Here is a 21,466-nt window from a genome sequence, read left to right on the forward strand (position 1 = left end):
CTCCTCGTTAGCATTTTGCTCAGGGATGCAGAGAACATTTAAGATGAAAGTTATGGAAACAGCCATCTTGATGACAGCAAATGCCTTTTTACTTTCTCTTTAAGACTGCAAAGTTTTGAGGACAGAACTATCAGGAAAGACAGAACACAGCTTTTTTTGCAGTCTTAAATGATTGCTCATTGAGTCAGTATTCAGAGCTGAAAGCGCTCTCCACGGCTGACAGCAGGGCTGCATGCAGGATAGCAGCTGTTGCGCAAATGTCAGGGGAGAAGAAAAGTGATGCTTTAGTCGTTACAGCGTGATGAGTTTCAAGAAAATGATGCAAATATCATTTTCCCAGCTGTGATAATTATAACTGACAGGGGTGCACAGATGAATTGGAATGGTTTAGAAAATCCTGCAATGGTGCTCCAGACTTGTGTGGTTTAGTGATTCTTTCCAGAGTGCAGCAGAAAATGAAACTGGAGTAAATGTGTTTTTTTTTGGAACAAAGTTTTTATTTTTAATTGAAATATGAGGGGGTAAAGTTGACCTGCAGCAAACATGTCATTTTGATATTGAACTTTTACAAGTCCTCATCACTTAATAGTCTTCTCTGATTAGGAAGAACAATAAATAAAATTGATTTTGATTCAGCCAAATTAAGTTAATGGCAATTTGTCAAAGAGGTAATTTGTCAGAAAACTGCAGATAATCAGTTTCATGTACCTGAATCTCCCAAACGTTTTCCTTGACGAGAGGATCAGGTTTCATGTTTCCAGGGGTGTTTTTTTAGCACTTAGTCATAACTTTCCTTATGGGTGGATACGGGCCACCTGCAGACAAAAAATGGGCAAACCTGTATGTGATTACACTCCAACGAAAATCCTGTTATTGTTGTTTTTAACATGTTCTTGTAGCATTTTTCCTCTCAATGGAAATAATTGAAGGTTAAAACTGCATTTCTGAGTATTTCCTTATTTAAATTGTGACGAATCAGTGGCAGGTGAAAAAACGACATTTGAAAAAGGTCTCAGTTATGACAAAAACACGAAAATGGGCGCGCCAGAAGCCCCCTGCTCCGCTCCATTCTGATGCATCCACTTGCAGACAAACAGACCCATTAATATCTTCATTTTCCTCATCTAAGCTGTCATTTGGCTCAAAACTGTGGCAACAGTCCTGCCCAATGGTGAAATTCTAATGAATAACTGCTGCTCTGCAGAAACTATGTGCTAGAAAACGACAAGTTTTTTGATTTAACCTTAAAACAGCATAATCATAATCAAAAGATGACTGGGAACACTTAAACAATAGATCAAAAGATGATCAGAGAAGGACTTTAAGAAAGTGGAAAAAAAGTCAAGTTTTTCCAAATGTTTTTCACAGTCAAAGTTTGAAGCGACTGATATGAAAACTGATGACCCAGCATTCTAGCAGCATTTAAACATCTCATCTACGAACAAATCTAGAGACGTGAAATGACTCTCAAATCTTTATCTGTACGCAAATGTGGTTTTGTGTGTGTGCGTATCAGACTGTTGGTGCGTACTATTGAAATATTTGCATACGTAGGCGTCGTTTTGAAGTCACTGTTAGTTTTATGCTGCTGTAAGTTCAACTTGTGCGTGCGTAAATTGTATTCTGTATTTGTACGTTTTTGATAGTATGTGAATACACAATTGCAAGTGCACAAAGTTAGGCACAGATTGTCTTGCATGAGTTTACAAATCAGATTTCATGCACACACAAATCCAAAGTTACACACAAACAGGCAGACAAGCCACAAATCCAGTGAGTCTATTTTCTCTTCAGACCAACACAGTTGATTGGGTTGTGGGATTTTGCAAGTGTGTGTGCCGACTTCCTTGCTGCTTGTTCTCAGCATCCCAGCCCTAGAGAGTTATTTCTGATTCTCTTTACGCAGCAGGAAACGCTCTGTCCCACATGAAGTTCCACTGCACCCAGAATGTGTTGTGCCGGCTGTTACTTGTCCTGAATGTTTATTCTGCTCGGTGAGCGATCGTGTACACCATGTGCAGAGTTTGACAGCAGAGGGCTGCAGTCATATTCATAAACTGAAGGGGTAGTGTCTGCTAAGTACTTACACACTTAACGACATGATTTGTGACGGCATAACCCTTTCTCATCCAAAAACTTGCAAAGTCAGCACTTGCATATCCATGAATTTAGAATAATCAGCAGAATAAGAAAAATCTGATGGTTGTTTCAGAGAAACAAACATGAAATTTTAGTAAATCCCTTTCATAACTTTAGATCACTAACAGGAGTTGCTCAAAGAAATATACAGACAGAAAGTTATAACGCAGTTTCTAAAGAGGACGCCTTTTTTTAGTCAAAGTCTGACAAAAGAGTTGAGGAAACTTTTGCTGTTTTAGGTCAAACAAGATCAGGCTGGAGACTTCCTGAGAGAACAGTTTTGCCTTTTATGTACCGCCTACTTTTTTAGGATAGAGGGCAGGTCTGTCCTGTACTTTGTCTTTGCTGTGCACAGTCCTCACTACACTTAATTTAGAGGTTGGTTTGGGGTCATTTTTCAACAGAAAACCTAATAATGATCTAAATTTATCTGTTTGGTGTTTTTTTCTCAATGGTTTGTTTTCATATTTCCAAATCCTTTCCCTTTTTTGTGCTGTAATGAGTTTTTTAAAGATCAGTCTGACCCTAAACAAAGCTGCCTACACCACAATGTTTTCAACCCCTTTCTTCACTTTCACTTATTCTGATGACTTTTCTCCTCGTGTGGCTGCAAATGAGATCTGGGGCGAGTCTTTTTCCACATTTTTTTTGCCATTTTATCTTACATTTGCACAGAACTAGTCCAACTATTGATAAAGATGCTCTGCTTTCATCATCTTTTTCCACAGCGTTCAGATGATCACTGAGACACAGATGCATCCTAAGGGGTTTCATAGTGTCATGGTGCTCAAACCGGTTAGTTGTTGTTTGAATAGATAATGGTAAAGTCTCCAAAACTCAAACCAATCCCCCTTTTTACCAGATTTTTTAAATGTGAACAGACTCAGACCTAAGATGCAGTGTTTTGAGGAATAAGGAAGGAACTTTCACAGATCTTTCCTCCCTGCTGTCAGGAACTGGAGGTGTAGAACCCAGTATGCAGGAGTGCAGATTTGGGGGCAGAAACATCCTCTTGATGCCTTTTGATGCAAATATGCACCAAACCAAATACATTCAGGCATTGAGGGGTTAAAGATTGAATAAAAAAATTTGAACATGACAAAATCAAAGAGGCAACACAAGAGAGACAAACCAGATGACCCGACGATGAAGAATTTAAAGCCAGAGACTTAGGTTATGAATTCTTTCCGCACCACTAAAAACTACATAGTGTGGGACCATCTAGTGCCCTGGATTTTAAAAGCAGTTCGGACACCATATTCACTACAATTTTTTTTAAACAGTAAATATGACAACATCGATTTGCCAAAGTAAAAACATAATAAATACGAGTATTTTATGATCCTTATTTATGTATCCACTGTGTTCTGATGATAAAAACCTGGATGGTTTATAAAAAAAAAAAGTCAAACAAATGAGACTTGTTCAACTGCAATGCATTGTGGTCTATATTCCCCAATCTTGTGAGCATTGATGCACAGTGTTTTCTTATTGCAGACTTCTGGGAAATTTATAGGGGCACTTAATTTTGGATTTATAGATTCTGAGATCTCTGGGACAGACTGGCGACCTGTCCAGGGTGTCCCCGGCCTTCGCCCACAAGTGGCTGGGATAGGCTCCGGCAGCCCAGTGACCCCAAAAGAGAACAAAGGCTATAGAAAATGAATAAATGAATGAATGAGATTCGGAGATCTCTACAAAAAAAAAAAGAAAGTAAGTAGTGAAATTCAGAGACAACCTTAAATACACTGTGAAAGAGGAGAACTGTGAATAATTTGCAACCTAAACCTGGTGTGGCTGACAGAGAAAACAACAAACCCAAACTAAAGCAGTCCTCACGCTGTCAGCTGACTCTACAATGCATCAAACTCACTGGACACTTTAGTGTGTTTTTATTGTATTTTAATATTGCTTATTATGCGTAATTGTTTTGTTTTTGAGCTGTGGTAACATATTGATTTCCCCATTGTGGGATCACTTAAAGTTTTATTCACTATATGAGTAGTTTAGCAAATTGCAGGCAGACAGAGAGCTTTCTTAAGCTAAATAATGGAATAAAGCAGTGATACAGGTCTGTTTGATCGATTTACTATGTCTGTGGTTCAGATGTAGAGATTTAGAAAAAAACATTTTGAGTAAAAACTGTCATGCCCAACAAGAATATATCTGTATTTTAAAAGGTGTTAATGTAATAGATTAACTACAATTTTACTTTTTAAAACTATATTTCTACAAAACAAACAGATGATACGGGTTCAGCAGATATCCAGGCTTTTCTATTCAAATAATTTCCAGTCAGTTGTTATGAAGCACTTTTATGAAAACATCACATCATGAAGTCGTAGCCTGTTAAAAATGAAACAATGTCGACACAGAATTAAAAAGAATACTTGTAAAATAATGGATTACCCGAATAAAGCACAGGAGCAGATTGAAACCGGGGGTGAAGAATGTGACCATGTGACCTTCATTAGAGCACCTAAGCTAAAGGACTTCATTACAGCCACCGATCAGGGTGGAGCATCTTCTTTTTAAAAGACTTTCAGAAGACACAAAAGAGAAAACACAAAAGAAAACAATCACCTCATTGTGACTTCCATTTCCAACAGTGCAGTGAACCAGACACTTTGGGCTAATAAGTGGAGGGAGTCACCAGGCCTGATGGGAGTCCTCTGTGTTTACGGATGTGTGAGTGACGGAAAATGAGGACAGATAGAAAAAGAGGAGTCGACTGCGGAACCTGTGACATCTTCCCGCAGTTGTTCCTCAGAGCCCGGCCGGAGCTCAGAAAGCTCCAGCTGAACTCACAGCTTGTTAAGCTGGACTGTCTGATCATCTCAAACCACCCACAGACAAGATGCAGCCTCCCACTGTTCTCGTAGTTTGTGCAGTGTGTTGCCTGTGTGTTTGTACAGTATGCATGCATTCATGTTGGTACTTGTTCGCATGCCTCCTTCCTTCTTCTCAGCTTACATAAGCAGTGAGCACACATACCTCCTCCTTCAGGGTTTCTTCTGATGTCTTCCTTGCTGTATAAATCTTAAGAGTTGCGTCACAATCGTCAGATAAGAATGAAAAAACAGTGTCTCTCACCTCCTCCTGCAGGGGACAGAACACTGACTGACAAAGCCTTATAGTGTTGATATGAATAATCTTCTGGAAGGGAAAAGCTCAGGAGTAGGAGTGTGTCACTGGCTTCCCTGCAAAAACGATAAAAGAAGGGAAAGGAATGATGTTTCAGCCACTCTGTAGGAAATCTAAAAAAAGCACTCTGAGATTTCAACATCCGCTGACCTCATTGCTGACCTCCATCACTATCATTCCAATCTTCTTTTTCTTTTCCCTCTGCCTCATTTCCTTGTCCCTGCAGCTCCGGAGATGCTTGCATTTGAGCTGAAAAGCCCTGCTGAGTCCACAGAAAGCCACGTAGAAGTTCCCTCCATCAATACCACGACATGTCGAATTATCAAGATTAATTATGTGTCTAAGTGTAACGGCGTGACAGCTCATTAGGACTTTACAAGGCTGAACTGCCCTGCCTCCTCCCTCTTCCTCTCTTTAAATTCAGCCAGGGTTGCCAGGTCTGTGACGAGAGGAAACATCCAAGGGAAGACGAGCTGAGCATGACCAGACAGGCAAGGTCAAGAAGCAAAGCAAGTAGAGACTCATATCCCTGACCCCTCTTGCACCTATGCCTCCACATTGAAAAGTGAAACTTGGCTGAAACACCAATGAGCTAAGTTTCCCTCACAGAGAAACAATGTTGCTTTGTGGATCTTATGCTTCCAATCTAGGTGGAGAAAAGCATCACACAAAATAAGAAACATTTTTTTTCTCAGTTTGTTTTAACCTACATAAGCCATGCAAACAATGTAAGAAAAAATCCACTTTAAATTTCCACTCCAATCGTCTTTTGATTTATTTTAAGTGTTCCCAGTGTTTTGTTTTTTTAATTATAATTATGAAATTTAACACACAACTAAAGCCTGGGCTGCAATTTATCCAGGCTTCATCCAGGAATTCGTCCCTGGAGCACTAGTTTCTGGGAGTTTTTAAACCTCCCTCCCAGCCTGATGATTGGAGGAGTTGAAAGTGTGACTGAGTTGTGTGCATGAAACACTCATTGGGCTTGTGGGAGTTTGACACACACTCATAGGGGACTTGTGTCGTAAATTTAACGCTGTATTGAAGACTCAATCAGGGGGCAGAGTCGACAGCAAAGGAGAAGTTGGACCTCTGACATGCAGCACAAATAAACACACAAGACCACAAGACAAATACACACAAGACCATTGGTCGTAGCACTATTTGTTAAGTACAATGGGACTGTACCCAGAAGCAGAACAGAAACTGTAGGATGGAATAATAGTCTTTTATTTAGTCCCAGTGGTGGTAGAGGGTTGTGGTTTGGAACCCTCTACCATGGAAGAGCTGCTGGTCTGGTGGAGGTAGTGACGACTGAAGTGGAGCCTTGTTTGGTGTCCTGTGACCAATGGTTGAGGTGAGGCTGGTAGCAATCCCTGAAAGGGCAAAACACAGAGCGGATAAGCGTGCAGGTAGAATGCAGCACTTGGCATAGAGCTTGGCATGAGCGCTTAGCACGAGTCAGTACTCTATCGCAAGAAGCAGACGGACTGACGTGGGCGGAAGGGTGAGGAGTCCTAGATAAAGGTTGCAGGCTAATGAGCAGATATGACAGAAGATGATCCCCAGGTAGGACAGGGAGGAGACCAGGATCTTGACACTTTTGTAAAATTAAGATATTAAAAAACAACAACTCCATAAAAGGACAGTAAAAGCTGACTGGTAGAAACCTTTCATAAAGATTGTTATTGTGAGTGAAGTAGTTTCAGAACAATGGCAGGAAGAGTTTCTCTCATCAAAGACAGAAAGGTCAAATCAAACACTGCAGAATGATAGAAGAAAAATCACAGGGTCTAAAAAGACATTTTAAAAGCAAACCATCGTCTTTTTTGGGCTATAAGGTGAAGTTTAAAGATGAGATGGTCGTAGTGTGTCCAAATGAATGTCAACAACAATTGTTGACATGGTACCCTTGTTACTAGGTTATGTTAGTAGCATTATTTTAACATTTGTCATTATTCTAGTTAAATACTAACATGCAGATTTGTTCATGTTCATGTTCTGGATGTACTTACCTCATAGCTCGAAAAACACCAATGATTTTTTTATTATTTCATTATGAAAAAGGTTGAAATGTCTTCTCTTTTCACAAAAAGATGTCTCGGATCACTGAAGTCTAAATCCATTTTCATCTACTTCATGCTGCTGTGATGCCAACAGCGTTTGGGCCCGAGAGTCTTTAAGTCTCTTTCCTCCTCTTCCTGTTATTCTGTCTTTTACCGTAAAACTCACGAACCATGACTGGAAGTGAACAAGCTCCCGGATGAAAAGACAGCTGCTGCATTGTGTCTTTGCAGTTAGTTCTAGCCTGGGATGGAGTTTGATTTTTCTGAAGACCATTTGAGCGTTTTAGGCTTTTAATTTTGTTTGTAATAAAACTGGTCAGGCCTTAAAGGTCTAGTATGAACCTTGTTCAGTTTACAAAATACACTCCTAGCAGGACGTTATGTCCTTTTTTATTGTGGCGTATACTGATGTTAACAAGACAATTTTTTTCCATTCTTGCGTGAAGTTCCCAGCACCAACATTTAGACAAAGTCTACTAGCATTTGTACTGAAGGTTGCATAACTGTTGGGTTAATAAAAAAGAGTCAAATACATTTCCTTAAGGGCTTGGGGTCTTAAAATAGAGCTAAATGGGGAACTTTGTGTTTAATATGCTGACGGCCTCCAGTCCACATTTTGGAAAATCTAGGAACTGTAAGTAATGCTGCAACCTGACAGAAAAGTTCCCTCTTGTAAAAGAACACTAAGCGTAGACAACACTGGTAGCTAAGAAAAAAACGTGCTTTGCAATCTAAAAGTCTTAAAACTCCACATCTACCTTTAGACACAAAATGTTCCTGCTTCTTGTTTCTCTAGAGTACTGTTGGCTTCTTTTTACCATAAACGCAGAGCAACTAAGGCCCACTGTTCTCTTTGGTTGTGTTTGTTGCTTCAATGTTCAGTATTTCCAAAAGAAATTAAAAGTACTTTTATTTATTGTTGTTTGCATCACATCAGTCTCCCATTGCCTACATTTCTAACTTTTTTAACAGCCGATTTGTTGTGATTCCTAAAAATATACTGTGACTATTTTTTTCATTTTTGTGCCTTGTGAGCTATCTTCTGTTTGCTGAGGGGGTTTGACTTCTAATGACAGCTCTAATGCTTTAGGAATTCATTTGTGTAGTAGTAGTTGTGTATTTCAGGCACAGGAGAACAATCCTGTACTCACAGACTTTGGCTAAGATTGGAAACGTTGTTAAAAATGTTCTTTTTAAACTAGAAAACCTGCAGATAAGGCGGTCGTGGTGCAGTGGTAGGGCGGTCGACCCATGATCGTAAAATTGCAGGTTCGATTCCCACCTTGCACACCCATGTGTCAAAGTGTCCTTGGGCAAGACACTGAACCCCACCTTGCCTCTGGTGGTAAGTTGGCACCAGTGTTTAGCAGCTCAGCTGCCACCAGTGTGTGAATGTTTGTGTGACTGTAAAGCGCTTTGGGCCTTGTAGGTAGAAAAGCGCTGTATAAGTATATGCCATTTACTCTTTACTCTAATAACAACATTTTTCACATACTTAACTGTCACTCTTGCTTGCAGTTTGGATTCCCCTGCCGCCTCTCTTTCCTGGAGATTCAGTTTCCAGGTATACATACCAAGTTGAAGAGTTATTTAACAGTCTCGTATTGGTGTCAAAGTCAGAATGTTTAGTCACTTTTCTGCTTTTTTTTTTAGCAAGCTCTCCTGCGCGATTGGTGGAGACAAGGGGTTATTTCAATTAGTACAGTTCCTCCGACCTTACCAACAACAGTTATCTAAGTAGTTTAAATCATTACTGAGTGTTTCATCTTGTCATCCAGCTAATTCATTGCTTTATGCACATGGCACTGCCTTAAGATGTTTTGTGAGCTACCACTTGGACAAAATAATCTAAAAGTTAAGGTGAGGTTTTATCAGGGGTTTATGAGGTAAAACGTTAAATTGTTTGTTTAGATTTGGGAAGTTTCTTGCAGAGGAAAATCAAACCCCTAGACTCAGTACATTCTGGACTGTGGTGAGGTAAAAGGGCAACACAAAGTGAAACAGCAGCAGCACGGGGCATGATTGGCTGTCTTAGCTTTACTTGGTGATATTTGTAAAGCTAAGACAGCCAATCAACTTGGGTGCTGTGCTGCTTGAAGAGAGGGATACAAAGGGTGTATTCAGACTGGACACACTTGGTCTGTTTAAAGTGAGCCAGAGTTCGTTTTTCCCACTTACAAATTGCTAGTGTGAATACACCCAAGTGGACCCTGGTCAACTTTGGAGGTGGTCTTAGCTCATTTTCAATCGGACTGAGCTTTGATTCACTCTGAGATTCCTCAATCTGAATACAATCCATCCTCAGAATGGAACAACTGGACCAAAACAGCCACCATAGCCGACGTAAACAGAGTAGGAAAGAAGCAACAGATGAGCCATGGACAAATGTTGAGGAACGATTGTTGTGTTACCAAACAGAAAAAAAAGAGTTAAACTGTTTGTTTGTTAGAACATTTATTTTAACAACATTGAAAACATTTCTCACATGCTTTTCTGTGTCTCGTTATGCGGTACGCACGCGGCGCTGCTGTTACATCATCCTAAAAGCTACGTTGAAGTTCCCTTAAAAGAATTCTCTAAAAAAATGCCACAACACCACAACAATGAGACACAGCAACTTATTGAAATGTGATGGAATGAATGCAGACTCGTTTAAACAATTTTTAACATGACACACATTGCTTTTCACTGTTTTCCCCACAATCTGTCACTTATCAGCGTACCTTCATACCCCACGTCTCTTTAGCACTGCAGTTGCTAGCATCCTCTGAGTTAAAGTACGTCTCCTTCCTAGTAACCGCCTTGCAGCAGGCCGCTGCCGTACCAAAGTAAAAAAAAAAAGAATTGTTCCTGACGTTTAAAACTGGTTATCGGAATATAATAATAATAAATAGTAATACATTTTACTTAAAAGCGCCTTTCAGAACACCCAAGGACACTGTACAGATTCAAAAGAAAAACACAATAAAATCACAACATGTTAAAAACAATAAATACGTTTAAATCATTAATAAAATCAGATAGCAGAAGAGGAAAAAATGTGATCAGGGAAAGCAGATTTAAACAGATGGGTTTTCATTCTGGATTTAAAAATTGAAAAGGAGTCAATGTTACAGAGGTCTGGGGGGAGAGAGTTCCAGAGTTTGGGAGCCGAGCGGCTGAAAGCCCGGCTCTCCATGGTGACCAAACGGGCTGGAGGGACAGAAAGCTTAAACATATAAAGTTTTAATAAGGTTGACTGTATTGTAAAGCGCATCACATCTGTCTTTCTTTTGTTGGTTTGACCCGTGTGGTTGTGTTTCCAAGTTTTGGTCCGTAACAGGATGGTCCACTTGATGCCAGTCTGACTACAGACCAAACGCACGGTTCAGGACTCGATCCGGAACAAAGGATTTTCCAGTCTAAATACACTCTAAGACTTCTTTTTCTTTTTGTACTTGTCCTGTCCAACAGCTGAGCAAGCAGATTAGAGCTGAATGCCTTTTGTATTGGACATATTTTACTGTTACAATAGGGGGTTATGGAGCTTCAGACAAACAGAGTGTGTTTGTCAAATAACAGAATTCCAATTAGAATCTGAAGCAGAGAAAAGCAGCCTTGTGGTGATATACAACACTTTGCAGTAGAGAAGTGCATAAGTTATCAACGTAAATCATCTGATTCAGTAGCGGAGAAAAAAGCAACATACGCAGTAATGCAATACTTCACATAGGTAATGTGTTGCATTGGTGCAAAGCCGACATGTAAAGCAACTATTCTCTGCGTCGAAATCAGCTGATTCACGCTAATAGTGTAAACAGTCGAAGAGTTACGATATGTCAAAAAGCATGTGTTATTTACCTGTTGCTGGTGACATCTCCATCATCAAGTGGGGTAAAACAATGCAAAAGTAAATGCTGTAGTAAATGTATGATTGAATCCAGCTTCAAAACACCACAACATTGTCTCTTTATGATATGTAGTTTGTGCCATGTAATTTAAAAATCACTTGATGCTTGCCGTTAGAACTTCTGTCAAAAAAGCTTCAGTGGCTCCAGTCCAATTTGCTTTGCTAAATAACAGACCATTGGTAAGATGAGGAACATAAGAGGCTGCTGATAGAGTCCAGACATCTGTGCTTCAATAAACAATCAAAGACAAGAGAGATCAGGAAAATACTGTCGGTCCATGAAATAGAGATGTCCCACCAGGATGCTGATCAAAGATGACTGACTGGCAACTTTTAGAGAAGGATTGATAACAACTGCTTCTTTGTGAGGAGTCATGAGAAGAACAGGCCTCAGCTTTAAGGCCATGTCACACAGCCACCACAACATTTTGGGAATTATCCACATATGAAATTTTGGTCTTTCATGATACATGCGTGATATACGTCATTCATAAGTGTTTCTTGCGTTCATCATTTGAAGCTGTGCGCAGATGTCTGAGAGGGGTTTCATCTGACAATTCAGCTTTGAGCTGTTTTAAATTTTTTGTTGGTTGAGAATTCGGCAGTTTATGTGTAATTTACATAATTTTTACACACTTTTGCAAGATGCATACGCAAATTTGTGGTTTTCCATGACCATTACATGTATGTCTAACAGACTTTTTGCGCATGTACCACTGATGTATAACTTTTATATTGTAAAAAATGTCAATACAATTTTGTGCTTTTTCAACTGATATTCACTTATGACCATTTTTTATCAATGCAATATGGGAAAAATGTGCGCAGTGGCTGTGTGACACAGCCTTTAACTTATAGGGATGAACGTTGAGTGCCATTTGTTTGCAAAGCTTATTGCAGATGTGCTTTTAAAGAAAGATGAATGTCCACTAAATTATTTTTACTTGATATTTTTACATTCAGAGTTGGTCAGATGTGTACTGTGAATAATGGAATGCTAGAGTAGATAGCTAAACATTTTAAAAATGCACATTCCTGTTCTTTACTCCATATAAAAGACTTTAATTAGTATCAGCCCTATTCTCTTTTTCGTGTGCTGATGGGATTATTATTCAAATTAACTCGTTTTCACTCAGGGATTTAAATATATCTGTCCTACAGGCTAAAAAATGTCATCAATGCTGTGTTGTCGTGTAGAGATAAGCCTCTCACACATCGGCAGTTCCCAGCACATTCCTCCACTGAGGTTTTTTCACAATTAAATTCTGAACCACCTGCTCCTCTGTGTCTCTCTGTCTCCCTCCACCTCATCTTCCATTTCCCAGGTCACTGAATGGTAATTGGAGCTGTTTGACAGGAATTAACAGCCTCTGTTGTTTTGGCGTTCACTGTGCTATGTTGTTCATTGGTGATTTACATAAAAAGTCTTAGGAGGAATGAACGACCTGGCACTTCATTTTCTTTAATGGACCGGTCAATTCTTGACAGTGATCAGTGGGGAAAATGAGTAGAAGAGACAGGGGACCAACACAAATGAATAGATCCCTCTGAAGGGAGCTTAATTGTGCAAACTCTTTTACCCTGATTGAGATTGTTTTTGTTTCATAACCTGAACAGACAAGGGAATCTTCTCTAAGGCAACATGGTGCACCTATGATATTTGGGTGGTTATTAAATCTGCATATTAGTAGTCAGCCTGTGAGTTAACTGGTGTGGATGATAGGGCCAACTAAATCAAGCCTTATTTTAAAAAGATTAGATCAAAGCTTAAGAAGTTTAAGTTTGATCTACTGATTTTAATTGTTGAGCTTAAAAAGAATAACACTACTCACAATAAGTTAGTGATATTGTTCTATTCAAAAAAGTTACCTTGATATTTCTAGAAATGTATGAGAAGGAACACCATTTTTATTAGTTTGACATTTGTTACCTAACAGATTGAGACAATAATAAAGATAGCTCCAGATGACAAAAATTGACCGTTTCCACATTTTGTCGCAATGACAGCTTGACAGCAAAATCTTATTTTCCTCATTAGCCTCATGACGAGGTTCTGAGGAAACGCGTTCCACTCTTTCACAAGTTCTTCATGCAGTTCTGCCAGGTTACTTGGGCATACAATAATCCAGTCTCTGCTTCAGCTGGTCCAAGAGCTGCTCTATTGGGATCAGGCCATGAGGTATTCCAACTTCCTGAAGTCCAGTTGTACCTCACCTCGCCATTTCCAGCAATGCTGACAATGATTTCTGTGGAAGTTGACTTAACACTCATCAGTGAACAGGACAGTAGACCATTGCTGCACTGTCCAGGTCACATGGTCTTGTGTCCACTGCAAATGTTCACGGCTGTGTCTTGGTGTCAGTGGAGTTATCTGCAAAGGACTTCTGGCATTCAAGTCAAAGTGGTGGAGTCGGTTGTGAATGGTTTATCTGTAAACCCTGTTACCCCTCACATCTGGTACACGGGCCTGCAGCTGTGTAGCGTTTGCTAAACCATGTCTAAGTGCAGTAGTCCTTAGGTAGTGGTCAGACCTCCCTACCTGGGTCTGTCACAAATTCTGCTAGTAGTTTTGTGTCTTGATATACCGGTAAGTCTGCTAATGATTAAGCAACGTATGTTCATGGTTGTTCGAATGATGACCTCGGAATGATTTACGGACTAAATCAGCTTTTTATACCCACAGAAGGTGGAATTTGATGCCACATTGTAAAGGTTTTTCTTTAGAATTTCTTGGTTTTGACTCCTACAAGTCAGACACACTGAACACAGTGAGACCATTGTGTGGAAAACACTAAATAAAGTGGCTCTATCACCCCAATAATAATATGAAGTAAAACAAACACTGTAAACAATATCCACTTGCGTTTGTCACCATATCCCTAACTTATTTTGAGTAGTGTAGTTCAAAACATTGGGGTCACTGAGTTGCTTGAGCCTATCTCTACTGAATGAGGCCAGGGTTCACCCAGGATGGTTAGTCCATCTCAGGGCTATATATAAGACAGAGACTGTTTTTTTCAACTCCTCTGAAAATTACAAAGCTCAAAAGGGGATTTGGTTTCACTTAGGCAAACTACAACTAAGTGTGAAGGATGACAGACTTTCCTGGACCAAAGAAAAACGAACAAATGGAGTAAATGAAATAAGAACTAAAACAGTTTAAAAATATTTGGTTGGTAACAAGGGAAGGTGAGACTGTATTTTAATATTTGACTATCTAAGAGCTAAAGCGACTGGCTGCTGTTCATCATCCCTTCTTTCACTTCCTGGTCAGAGTTTGTTTCCATCCACCAAGTGAGCACCTACTGGAACTGTGGGAATTTCCGGCAGTTTTTGGTCTGACTCAGTCTCTACCTCCCTCTTGACAATGGTGTGTGCAAAAGCAAAACTCACCAAATAATGGTGTGCAGAATAAGTTCCATTCATCTGCATTTTTAAACTAAGTCCACAGAACTAACCTTGTGTGAAGCAGCCTAAACAAACAGCTTTAAAAAAAAAAGAGAGAACATTTGTGGGGGATCTTTCAGGTTTCTCCTGTCATATTGGTTTGGCCTTCAACTTCTGTTCCAGTTTAAGTGGCAGATGTGTTGAAATCTTCCACATCAGATTATGTTGATCAGGGTCATGGCATTTATGGAGAGTGCTTTCAGTCATGCTGGAAAAGCAAAGGGATTTTGACAAAATTTTGCATTGATCAAAACTTGTAATGGAAAAAAAAATCTTCCAGTAGTACGAAAGCCAACCAGCCTACGAAAGAAAAACAACCCATACCATAATTCCTCCTCCACCCAACATCAACATATGCTTACATAAATTAATGTGAAAGTTTAAACATCTCACCAATGGGTTAACACAGGTACTGAGCACTTCTGAACTCAATGGTGCTTCGTAATATGGGATTTTGCCTTAAAGAGGTATTTTGTTTTGTGGATGAGTGACTATTTTTAAAATATTAACAATCTATTTATATTCGTTCTAATGTAGGAGTATCTTACGACAATGAAACTGTCTAGTGATGTCTAATGACAGCATACAGCCTATAATCTCTGTGCTTTGCAGGACGACTCCTCATTTGAGCTGGGGTCTTGATTTTACACATCTGAGTCTGATTGAAACACCTCAATTCAATAATGATGCAGTAAGACAACAAAATCCAACAACTGCTGGTTTTGTTGAGAAAACGTTAGCTGTGAAGTCCTGTAGGAGCAACACCACCCATTTTTCAATCCTGCTGTATCTCTTTTCAGGTCAAGGGGTTGCTGGAGCCTATGCCATCTAATGTTGGGGGAAGGCAGGGTACACCTGCGGCAGATTGCCAATTTGTTGCGGGGTCATACAATTACCTCACCCTAACATTCACATCTATGGTCAATTTTGAATAATTAATCATCCTATGATGCATTTTTTTTCGAATGAAGGCCTGTTCACACCGGGACGAATTTCGCCGGCGATTTTCGCCGACGTTTAACGCCTCGTGACTAAACAAAGGGCACCAACGAGAGTGTGCACACCGACGCGAAAAAACGCCAGGCGTTAAAGCGTCAAAAAAAAAAAACGCCTCGGGTTCGTTTTTTTTTTTCGACGCGTCGCGTCGAAATCTACTCGACCAATGAGAATGGCGCTTTTGCTCACGTGTCTGGAGCTTCTGAAGTTACAGTAAAACACAACTTGGGGGCGCTCAAACACAAAACTGCCTTGCTGAGCACACATACCAGCGAAGAAGATAGACGCCAAGTAGCGTCTACACAACCGCGAAGCAATAATGACGGACATTCTAAAATATCCCCGAACCAAGCACCAGTTGGAGCTACTGGTGCTTGAAATATTCATGTTTTCTTTGTATTATTCTGACAAGCGTGTAAATACTTGCTCTCTTCTTCTGAGTGAAAAGCGACTTTCAGAAGCGTAAAGTTGCGCAGCGCCACCTTGTGTACAGGAGTATTTCTGTTTTACATTAAGCGCCATCTAATGTCAGGGAATGAAATTGCATGTTCACTCCACTCATCGTCAGCGAAAATCGCCTGGGTGTGAACACAAAAAACGTGGCGAAAAACGCTGGCGAATAACGCCTGGCGAATATTCGTCCCGGTGTGTACGGGCCTTGAGGGAGGAAACCAGAGTTCTGGGAGAAAGCCTACGCTTGGTTGAGAAGAATGTGCAAGCTCGTCCCAGAAAGGACCCAACTGGGATTCGAACCAAGGCATCGCTCTATAAGGCAAGAATGCTAACCACTACACCTCTGTGCAGGTATGTACGAGCAACAGTCTCATAATATTCTACATAGTGATTCATTTGTTTGTCTTCACCAACCAAAACAAGGATTTACCATAAGATGAACTCTTCGATGAATGCATCTTTTAAACCTGAGGGTAACATGTGACTTCATTCCACAGATAAGAGAGTTATGTTTCTAATTTGTGCCTAATTGTTCTGAATCGGTACCGTTTTTTCAGTGTGTGTTTGGGTCAGCAATGAAAGTGCATTGAGCTGTCAGTGGCTCAGTTAATAATAGCTTCATGTGTCACATTTGGTTACATTACAGACGGACTGATTGGCGGGATGAGCCCCCTCATCACACATTGACTTGATGATGAGTGGTTTAGCAAACAGTGTGCCTGACGTGAAAGTGGTGACGATGAGTGTGTGCGTCTTTGGCACATAAAAACTAGCTGGCTTTGGGGAGAAAATGAGAAATTATTTGTTACAACTTTAATCAAACATGATCGCTTTTGATCATTGCTTTACTTTCTATGTTCCATTTCGGAGAACACCAAAACATGTTGTCATGATGATAGAATTACAGCTAAACATATAAATGTTACCATTTTTCATCAGCTCAGTTTGGGGTAACTGCATAAATTATGAAACGTGAGTGTAAAACCAAGGACATCACATGAAAATCGGAGTCATTTGCAACAGTATACACCTGTAATTAGATACACAAAACTTCACTTTGTAACCTCATCCTACATTTTTCTTGGGAAATTGATATTCTCTGTTCCTTTTCTTTTGGAGAGTTACAGGGCCATCACAATAGGAATCTCATTCATATTTTGATTGATTCAGAGTTGCATTTAAAAAAGTAAAACTCAAAGAAACACCAATCACATCAATTTTCAAGTGTTTTTTTGTATTGATATTACTTTAAGCTTATGAAGAAACTACTAAAATATAACTATTAATGAAAATTATTTAGATGAATGCATTTTGGGGGGCAGAAATGTTGGATTACTAAAGTTCTTCTTAACAACCCATGGATTTTCCATGAAGTTTGAGTCAGGTATTGCAGGACCACACATTTTTATTCATTCCATGGTTTCCAATCAAGGATCTAGTCCTTTTGTTGTTGTGGGCAGTTGCCCAACTCTGCTGAAACACATAATGAGCATATCTACAGAGCTGATTGGCAGAGAAAAACATTCATCTTCCTAAGCGTTGGACCTGTTGAAACCAAATGAACAAATACAGTGTGCATCTGCCAAATTTCTTTACTGAAAACTTCTTCATTCTTCTCTCTACCCAACTTTTTAACTTTTATTTTAAAATAAAAATTCTATTTAAAATTCTTGGTGCAGATTGGATATTTTTGAAGTTGTCTCTGGTTCAAGAGTTGCTTGACCTGAATATCTGAGTCTGTCCTGGCTCTTGGAGCTCTGATTTAAGCAGCAGTCCGCTCCTTGTGTGTCTCCCACAAATTCTTTAATTAGCTCTGTTTCAAAATCTTCTCAAGGCTGGTTTCTACTTGCATATATTGACAGAATGGCTAAAAGGTCAGGACACATTTTTCAGGTGTTAACAAAACTCTTCTCATTACAGCAGGAATGGGAAACAGTGAATTTTAGGAAAAGTACTTACTTAGTGATCAGATAACTTGCAGGAATAATAAGGCCAAAAGAAGAGATCCAAACTTCAGATGTTAAGACACAAAAGCTCCTCACCATTCATGGAAGGTTCCATCCCAAATCCAGCACCACGAGACTGTATGAAGACCGTAGGAAGGAGCCCCTACGCAGGATGAAACATCCAAGATTCACAAATACATCAAGTACAATGCCTCCACTGAGATTATGCTCATGAATGCCTCAGGCAATGGAGAGCAGAGAATGTGGTTCTGGAGAACAGGTCATCGTGGGAGTACAAGCCCCTGCATGGGGTGTACCACTGGATCATGATTGAAGTGGCTGATATCAAGAAGTCCAACCAATGGCTAGAAAGGGCTGGCCTACAGGACAGCACTGAAGCGCTCATCCTGGCAGCTCAGGAACAAGCCCTGAGCAGCGGAGCGACAGAGGCTCAGATCTACCACACCAGACAAGACCCAAGGTGTGGGCCAATTCTAGGCCTCAAGGGCCGGTGTTCTACATGTTTTCTAACCAACCTGCCATTGAACTCATTCACTAAACACACCTGATCTGGAAGTCAACAGCAGCTAAGGTAGGATTTCTAAAAAACAAGACAGCAGGAGGCCAAAGAACCTGTGGGACTTCTAGACGCAGACTGTTATGGTAATGACAAACCAACCAGACTCTAAAGTGGTAGATAAAGAACAGAGGAAAGCTGTGGATGAGGCAGTACAAAGTGACAGAAACATCAGAAAGAAGGAACATGAGAAACTGGAGAAATACCAGGGACTAAGATGACAGTGGTGCCTGTGATAATTGGAGCACTCAGTGCAGTAACCCCCAGACTGGAGGAATAGCTAGAGCAGAGATCCCTTTGAAAAACGTCACCCATCTCAGTCCAGAAATGCCATGCTAGTAAAAGACCCTCAAGCTCCAAGGTCTCTGGTGGAGGACCCTGAGAATTTCATTGACATGAAGCACAGAAAACACATAACAGGACTACATCTACATGCAGAGACACTACAAACTCAAAGAACAAAAATGAAATAAACAAACATAACCATCAAAATACCCCAAAAAGGAAATGCTATTAAAGCCACCCACAATTGTCCTTTTAACCTGCTTTTTTTACTCTGTTAGAAAAATGACATGCAGCTTTTTTAGTGATATACATCATTGTAGGTAACTGTGGGTGAATATAAAGCATCAAGAAAAGGAATGGCCATTCACTTCAGTTTGCAGCTATAATTTGCAATTTAACAGAGCCTTTCAGAACCTTAGCACAAAAATAATGAACCGCAATCGTGACTAGAAAACAGAGTCTGTAGACGCTTCCCCTTGTCTTTTGTTGCTGACAGCAGTATGGTGTCCTGCTGCGTCAGACTGTGAAATTATGACTTTGTCACAGATGTGTGGAGCCCCAGATGGTAAAGAGGCAAAGAGGATGACGACAGGTTTAATGATGGCAGCAGATCTGGGCAGGGAAGACTTGCCACTTGGGCTGCTTTTCAAGTACAGCTGCTCAGACTTAGGTTAGCTCACATAATCATCACCTCTTTGATTCACAGCAGCTTTGTTTGTGTGTCTGATGCACAGGTGACTCAGCTCTATTGAAAAGTCATCCTGATGGCTAAAGCTAATTAAAAGAAAATCAAAGCAGATAACACACAATGGTTTTATGAAAAATCACAGACAAGGCTTTTTTTACACACGAGTGGAAGGATGAAGTTAAGTTTCCTCAAACTAATGCTGCAGACACGTGAGAAAGGAAAGTACTGCTGGATGCCTGACAATGTTGAGTGGAAAATGTTGTAGGACTGGAGCTTAGACCAGCACAGTTTTCTGGAGTGTGCCACTGACAGGAAAATTTGAATAAACCAAAGGAGGGGGTTCAAGTGGGGAAATGCTTTCCCAAAGAGCTTTGGCATTAACCTGGTTCTCTCTGCATTTATGTCACTGTCACGGTCAATGCAATGATTTCAGCTAAAGTAGGCAGATGAACACTCTCTCACACAAAAAAGAAGACTTCACACCATGGGCTGTTCCTGCTGGTGATTTCCACGCCGACTGTACGTTTGACTGGACAGCCAACAGCATGAGCAAAATGTGGTCACAGCCACACTTCTCTGGGTGTGGGGGCTGTGGATAGCTCCCATGACGTATAGTTCCTAAAATAGAAATGGACTTTTGAAAAATACAGAACTTCCAAAGAGAGGACATTTGTAGACATTGAGCATCCAAGTTCACAACTACAATCCTCTAGACAGCAGTTCTGAAAGTTATATAAGCTCCAGAAATAATTACCTTTTTTTTCTGCTGTGAAGAAAGAGACCAGCTGTGAACCAGGACAGATCTGGAGCATCCTGTTCCTTTGTGCATTTAAAAGGCTCAGTCCAGTACTTGTGTTTTCCAACAGTGGGCCCATTTCAAAGTCACACACTGAGGAGATTGTACTCCAGTAACCTCATGCATAATCTAGGATGAAGAAAGCAGCAGTTTCCCTACCTGTATGACTGTATGACTGCACACTTCCCTAATAAATTATTGAACTTTTAGTTCTGCAAAAAAAGTGCAGCACTTTTATTTAGCTTTGACAAAAATAATGTTTTCATAGTAGTTAGGCCTACTTTATGGTGGAACAAGAAGACATAAAGCTTCACCCAATGCTTCTGTAAATTAAAGTCACTTTGTTTTACCGGAACTACAACTCCCAAAAGTGTGTGTGATGGGGGGGTGTCAGGTAGCAATACGCAAACATACATTCTTTGTTTGTGGATGTAGAGTGGTTTGAAATTCTTCCTCATTTTGTTCTTCAGCCGTTATGATAGAATGTTAGCATGCATACTGCTTGTTATTCAAAGCATGCGATCAAAATAAAGAATGTCACTTTTAACCCAGGAGAGCTTGGGTTTAACATCATCCAGAGAGTTTGCACCAACACGTCAGTCCAACCATTACAAGGTCAACCCAAACTGCACATAGCTCAATTCACATCAGTACACTCACATCAAGATAAACATTTTTTCTTTTTTTACAAGTGTCCATCCTTATTCTGAAATAAACTGTTAAGTTTGAATGAAAATGTCACTGTTATTACTGTAAGCAAGAATAAACAATCCACTCCTCTTATTGTTCCTATAGACAATATAGGTTTTGTCAATCTGTGTAATCATGCATTCCTGATAAACAGATATTAACAATATCTGTTTATCAGGACAATTGGACATTTTGGTTTAGAAAGACAAGTTTCTGTGTTTTTGTGTGTCTGTGTTTGTGTGTGTTTACTTGTCTTTGTCGTCTTGTCAGGACTGACTCTTCTTTCAACCTCAATCTTTAGGGACATCTGATTGAACCAGTTTAATTTGGAAAAACTCAAGGCCAAGTTT

This window comes from Oryzias latipes, chromosome 14, assembly GCF_002234675.1.
Source record: "Oryzias latipes chromosome 14, ASM223467v1".
NCBI classification, from domain to species: Eukaryota; Metazoa; Chordata; class Actinopteri; order Beloniformes; family Adrianichthyidae; genus Oryzias; species Oryzias latipes.